This window comes from Salmo trutta, chromosome 9 (assembly GCF_901001165.1).
Source record: "Salmo trutta chromosome 9, fSalTru1.1, whole genome shotgun sequence".
In the NCBI taxonomy this organism is placed as follows: Eukaryota; Metazoa; Chordata; class Actinopteri; order Salmoniformes; family Salmonidae; genus Salmo; species Salmo trutta.
The window spans coordinates 28563401-28570774 of NC_042965.1; positions in this window are offsets into that span (position 1 = coordinate 28563401).

Genomic DNA, 7374 nt, shown 5'->3' on the forward strand with positions numbered 1-7374 from the left:
CCTGTACTTTGTTGAAGAACCTTTGGCAGTGATTACAGCCTCGAGTCTTATTGGTTTACAAGCTTGGCACACCTGTATTTGGGGAGTTTCTCCCATTCTTCTTTGCAGATCCTCTCAAGCTCTGTCAGGTTGGATGGGGAGCGTCGCTGGACAGCGATTTTCAGGTCTCTCCAGAGATGTTAGATCGGGCTCAAGTCCTTGCTCTGGCTGGGTCACTCAAGGACATTCAGAGACTCCCGAAGCCACTCCTGTGTTGTCTTGGCTGTGTGCTTAGGGTCGTTGTCCTGTTGGAAGGTGAACCTTCCAGTCTGAGGTACTGAGCGCTCTGGAGCAGGTTTTCATCAAGGATCTCTCTGTACCTTGCTCCGTTTATCTTTCCCTTGATCCTGACCAGTCTCCCAGTCCCTGCCGCTGAAATATATCCCCACAGCATGATGCTGCCACCACCATGCTTTACCGTGGGGATGGTGCCAGGTTAACTCCAGACGTGACGCTTGGCATTCAGGCCAAGGAGTTAAATCTTGGTTTCATCAGACCAGAGAATCTTGTTTCTCATGGTCTGAGAGTCGTTTAGGTGCCTTTTAGCAAACTCCAAGCGGACTGTCATGTGCCTTTTACTGAGGAGTGGCATCATTCTGGCCACTCTACCATAAAGGCCTGATTGGTGGAGTGTTGCAGAGATGGTTGTCCTTCTGGAAGATTCTCCCATCTCCACAGAGGAACTTTAGAGCACTGCCAGAGTGAGCCTCGGGTTCTTGGTCACCTCCCAATCAAGGATGATCACTGGAAACAGGATGCACCTGAGCTCAATTTCGAGTCTCATAGCAAAGGGTCTGATTACTTATGTAAACAAGGTATTTCTGTTTTTTATTTTTATTTGCTACATTTTCTAAAAACCTGTTTTCACTTTGTCATTATTGGGTATTGTGTATAGATTGTTGAGGGAAAAAAATATTTAATACATTTTAGAATAAGGCTGTAACGTAACAAAATGTGGAAAAAGTCTGAATACTTTCTGACTTGTATGACAGTAAATAGTATATTAGTTTTGAACTAGTATAACAATCACACAAACCATGGTTCAGTTAACTCTTCATGTCCACATGAGGGCAGCACAGCAATATGATGTTTTATAGGTGTCTTTCTGTCTGTCTGTCTGCACATATACTTGTGCAATAAGGGGCCAATTCCAAATGGAATGTTATTCCCTTTGCTTATGCACCTTCCTCTACGTGTATTCTGACGTTGAACTTATGCATGAGAATAGCATGCTATTCAAACGCTATTCGTTTTGGGAGATCAAAAAATGAAGGTGTGACGGTGTATCTACAGGTACACCATATTCTGAACTTGACTTAATTCCCTCATAATTACACCACCTTTACCCGTGATGAAACCATGAATAAGGTCGAGCAACCTGTCGGTTCCAAGTAAAACAACATCTACTTTCTTTTTCTCTGATAGAAATAACACCATTCTTCATACACTGCAATTTACAAATTGATATGAGCTAGATAAATGAGTATTCCGTTTGGATAAGGGGATCGTAAATATAAATACAATTGTTTTATATATACACCACATGACCAAAAGTATGTGGACACCTGCTCGTCGAACATCTCATTCCAAAATCATGGGAATTAATATGGAGCTAGTCCCCCCCTTTTGCTGCTATAACAGCCTCCACTAGATGTTGGAACATTGCTGCGGGGACTTGCTTCCATTTAGCCACAAGAGCATTAGTGAGGTCGGGCACTGATGTTGGGTGATTAGGCCTGGCTCGCAGTCGGCGTTCCAATACATCCCAATGATGTTCGATGGGGTTGAGGAGATCAGGGCTCTGTGCAGGCCAGTCAAGTGCACGGGGACATTGTCATGCTGAAACAGGAAAAGGCCTTCCTCAAACTGTTGTCTAAAAGTTGGAAGCACAGAATCGTCTAGAATGTCAATGTATGCTGTAACGTTAAGATTTCCCTTCACTGGAACTAAGGGGCCTAGCCTGAACCATGAAAAACAGCCCCAGACCATTATTCCTCCTCCATCAAACTTTACAGTTGGCACTATGCATTTGGGCAGGTAGCGTTCTCCTGTTATCCGCCAAACCTAGATTTGTCCGTCGGACTGCCAGATGGTGAAGCGTGATCCATCACTCCAGAGAACGCGATTCCACTGCTCCAGAGTCCAATGGCGGCGAGCTTTACACCACTCCAGCCGACACTTGGCATTGCACATGGTGATCTTAGGCTTGTGTGCGGCTGCTCGGCCATGGAAACTAATTTCAGGAAGCTCCCTATGAACACTTCTTGTGCTGACTTTGCTTCCAGAGGCAGTTTGGAAGTCAGTGGTGAATGTTGTAAATGAGGACAGACGATTTTTATGTGCTATGTGCTTCAGCACTCGGCGGTCCCGTTCTGTGAGCTTGTGTGGCCTACCACTTCGCGGCTGAGCCATTTTTGCTCTTTTAGACGTTTCCACTTCACAATAACAGCACTTACAGTTGACCGGGAAGCTCAGCAGGGCAGAAATTTGACAAATTTACTTGTTGGAAAGGTGCCATCCTTTGAAGGTGCCACGTTGAAAGTCACTGAGCTCTTCAGGAAGGCCATTCTACTGCCAATGTTTGTCTATGTAGATTGCATGGCTGTGTGCTCGATTTTATACACCGTGTGGCTGAAATAGCTGAATCCACTAATTTGAAGGGGTGTCCACATACATTTTGTGTATATATAGTGCATTTTACCTTTATAATCGCTGAAGACAAGTGAAACCAGTAACATGGCAGCAAACTGAAGCATATCAACATATCACCTTTTCCACAGTAAATGAAACGTTGGCCTTATAACTTGCAGATATGAAATATGGAGACCCAAGCTATAGACTTCTGTATCCATTTGCAAATGACATTATAGCCCCAAAACTACCGAGCTGATTTAGGATTTCTAGAATGTTTTAATTATATGCTTAGACTTTTCACTGCAATTTGTGTCATGTTAAATATTAGCCACTATCGGTAGCCACCGTCAGTTATACCCACATACACTACCGTTCAAAAGTTTGGGGCCACTTAGAAAGGGCCTTGTTTTTTAAAGAAAAACACATTTCTTATCCATTAAAATAACATCAAATTGATCAGAAATACAGTGTAGACATTGTTAATGTTGTAAATGACTATTGTAGCTGGAAACGGCTGATTTGTAATGGAATATCTACATATCTGCAGAGGCCCATTATCAGCAACCATCACTCCTGTGTTCCAATGGCACGTTGGGTTAGCTAATCCAAGTTTATAATTTTAAAAGGCTAATTGATCATTAGAAAACCCTTTTGCAATTATGTTAGCACAGCTGATTAAAAAAGCAATTAAACTGGCCTTCTTTAGACTAGTTGAGTATCTGGAGCATCAGCATTTGTGGGTTCAATTACAGGCTCAAAATGGGCAGAAACAAAGAACTTTCTTCTGAAACTTGTCAGTCTATTCTTGCTGTAAGAAATGAAGGCTATTCCATGCGAGAAATTGCAAAGAAACTGAAGATCTTGTACAACGCTGTGTACTACTCCCTTCACAGAACAGAGCAAACTGTCTCTAACCAGAATAGAAAGAGGAGTGGGAGGCCCCGGTGCACAACTGAGCAAGAGGACAAGTACATTAGAGTGTCTAGTTTGAGAAACAGACACCTCACAAGTCCTCAACTGGCAGCTTCATTAAATAGTACCCGCAAAACACCAGTCTCAATGTCAACAGTGAAGAGGCGACTCTGGGATGCTGGCCTTCTAGGCAGAGTTGCAAAGAAAAAGCCGTATCTCCGACTGGCCAATAAAAATAAAAGATTACACTCAGTGTATATTCCAGTGAGTCGGTCGAGAACATTCGGTAACACTTTACTTGACACCCAGCTTCATAAAACGTTATGACAAAGTCATAACCATGTCATAACAGTTGACATAACTTGTCATAATTTGATCATAACACTCTCATGACACATACAATTAGACCTGTTGTGACGTATTGCATTATTTTATGGCTGGTTATGACACCTACATAACGGTGTCAAAAACCACAAAACCTTCCACGGTAGTTATTTTATCATTCCATTACACTATAACTTAATGGTCAACAGTATGTTTATGTTATATAACATTTTCTGAAATTGACCATATTAAATTATCATTGCAGTTGCGCTCAAATTGATGTCAGACATGCATCTACCAACATGATCTGTTGCTGATGCCTCGCGGTTTCTTGGGTATGACCCTACAAGCTTGACACATCTCTATTTGGGGAGTTTCTCCCATTCTTCTTTGCGGATCTTCTGAAGCGCTGTTGGATGGGGAGCGTTGCTGCACAGCTATTTTCAGGTCTCTCCAGGAATGTTTGAACGGGTTCAAGTCAGGGCTCTGGCTGGGCCACTCAAGTACATTCAGAGACTTGTCCCGAAGCTACTCCTGCGTTGTCTTGGCTGTGAGCTTAGGGTCGTTGCCCTGTTGGAAGGTGAACCTTCGCCCCAGTCTGAGGTCCTGAGCACTTTGGAGCAGGTTTTCATGAAGGATCTCTCTGTACTTTGCTCTGTTCATCTTTCCCTCGATCCTGACTAGTCTCCCAGTCCCTGCCACTGAAAAACATCCCCACAGCATGATGCTGCCACCACCATGCTTCACTATAGGGATGGTGCCAGGTTTCCTCCGGATGTGACGCTTGGCATTCAGGCCAAGGAGTTAAATCTTGGTTTCATCAGACCAGGGAATCTTGGTTCTCATGGTCTGAGAGTCCTTTAGGTGCCTTTTGTCAAACTCCAAGTGGGCTGTCATGTGCCTTTTACTGCGGAATGGCTTCCGTCTGGCCACTCTACCATAAAGGCCTGATTGGTGGAGTGCTTCAGCGATGGTTGTCCTTCTGGAAGATTCTCCCTTCCCCAAAGATGAACTCTGGAGCTCTGTCAGAGTGACCACCGGGTCGCTTAGTTTGGCCGGGTGGCCAGCTATGGGAAGAGTCTTGGTGGTTCCAAACTTCTTCCAATTAAGAATGATAGAGGCCACTGTGTTCTTAGGGACCTTCAATGCTGCAGAAATGCTCTGCTACCCTTCCCCAGATCTGTGCCTCGACACAATCCTGTCTCGGAGCTCTATGGACAATATCTTTGACCTCATGGCTTGGTTTTGCTCTGACTTCCACTGTCAACTGTGGGACCTTATATAGACAAGCTTGTGCCTTTTCAAATCATGTCCAATCAATTTCATTTACCACAGGCGGACTCCAATCAAGTTGTAGAAACATCTCAAGGATGATCAATGGGAACAGGATGCACCTGGGTTCAATTTTGAGTCTCATAGTAAAGGGTCTGAATACTTATTTAACATTTCTTAAAACCTCTTTTTGATTTGTCATTATGGGGTATTGTGTGTAGATTGATGAGGAGAAAAAACTATTCAATACATTTTAGAATAAGAGTGTAAAGTAATAAAATGTGTAAGAAGTCAAGGGGCCTGAATATTTTCCGAATGCACTGTATGATTATGATAGTCAGAATGGTTCTTGACAGTGTCATAAAGTGTATTTTATTAGTCGAAGTAAAGTGACACAGGATGGTCATAATGCTTCATGACAGTGTCATAAATTACATTTCCTGCAAGTTATTTAAAATATGATGAAAAAACATGACTGTAAAACATTTATTATAACACAACAAGGGACAAAATAAATAAACTTTCAAATGAAAGAAAACTTCTTGGCTGAGAAAAAACATATTTGAATTAATGTGGGTTTTGACACTCTTGTGTGGTGTCATAACCAACCATAAAATAACACAATATATGCTACAACATATGTAAATATATGGGTCATGACAGTGTTATGACCATATTATGACAGGTTAAGACAAGTTATGTCAGCTGTTATGACATATTATGACATGGTTATGACGCTGAGTGTGTTACCGGAAATCCTAATTAAAGGTAAACCCTATTTAAAGGGATGGCTTTAGATAAATGTACTGAAAACACTATTGAATAAAAACTCCATGAGAAAATTTGTTGGCCAGCAAGTGGGACGGCTTCAGTGGTTGAATTCAATTTATTCAGCAAGTGCGAGGGAACAACATCTGAAAAGCCTGTTACCCACCTGAAAATATGTTAAGTCTGTATACCAACTACTGAGAAGTGCTTAAATCAAAACATGTAAAAAATAAATAGATTTCCTACAGTAATTCTGAATCGGGCCCTAAGAGCCCAGGAGCAGGGGGCAAGGCATGATGATATGCAAAATATTATGATTTTATTCACTGGGCTGAGCTGCCATTCAAATGTGAAGATGAGAAAAGCATAGAATACATTCAAATAAATAGACACTTTCACATCTGGAGGGAACTCAGGGCAGATCAGCACGTATGCCCGCCAGAGTGTAGCACAAATGACGCAGTGATTTTTCAGGCTTCTCCAGAAATCAATTTAATAAAAGCAAGGTGAAGGCACCATATAAATAGAATAACCCTTTCTGAAGAGACAAGGTCCAGTTGTTTTAAAAAGAATAATAATAATTTGAGGGGGGGTGGAACAGCTTTAATATTGCAAATAGATTGTGGATTCCATCAATGTAATTGTCTGCATCATTTCCAATCCCCCATATATTTTTTTACACACACACACACACACACACATACATACACACACACATATATATATATAGTACCAATCAAAAGTTTGGACACACCTACTCATTCAAGGGTTTTTCTTTTACTATTTTCTACATTGTAGAATAATAGTGAAGACATCAAAACTATGAAATAGTACATATGGAATAATGTAGTAACCAATTTGTTTTTAAACAAATCAAAATATATTTTATATTCCTTAAAGTAGATAAAAAAACATGAGCCGGTGACACCCAGAATAATAGTTTGTGTGGAGGTGCTGACTAACGGCGAATAAACTATAAACTATCAAAATAAAGAAAGTTGCACACTTCATGTATAATCTCCCAGCAATTTAATGGGTATTTACCAATGTTTCAGCATCACTGTGCCTTCCTCAGGGTAATGACATGAATACTTGAACCATGTTATGTAGACACACAGTGCAATTAGTGTAACCAATGACAGTGGTGAGGGGTGTCATAATGATTAAGTTAATTAAAATTAATTAGTGAAACTGTTAAAAAATAGTATATGGCATATGAAATATATTACGCTATTGTTATCATGTAGAAACATAATGGAATATTGTACATCATATTAGCGTCAACATACATTATTGTTTTATTCAATTTCACATAATTTCATATTTCATTTTTGTTACATGTAATATTAGTTCAACCTTAATATATAATGAGCATCATCAACAGGGGGAACATATTAGGTGAACGCTAATAAGCTGTAAAAATAT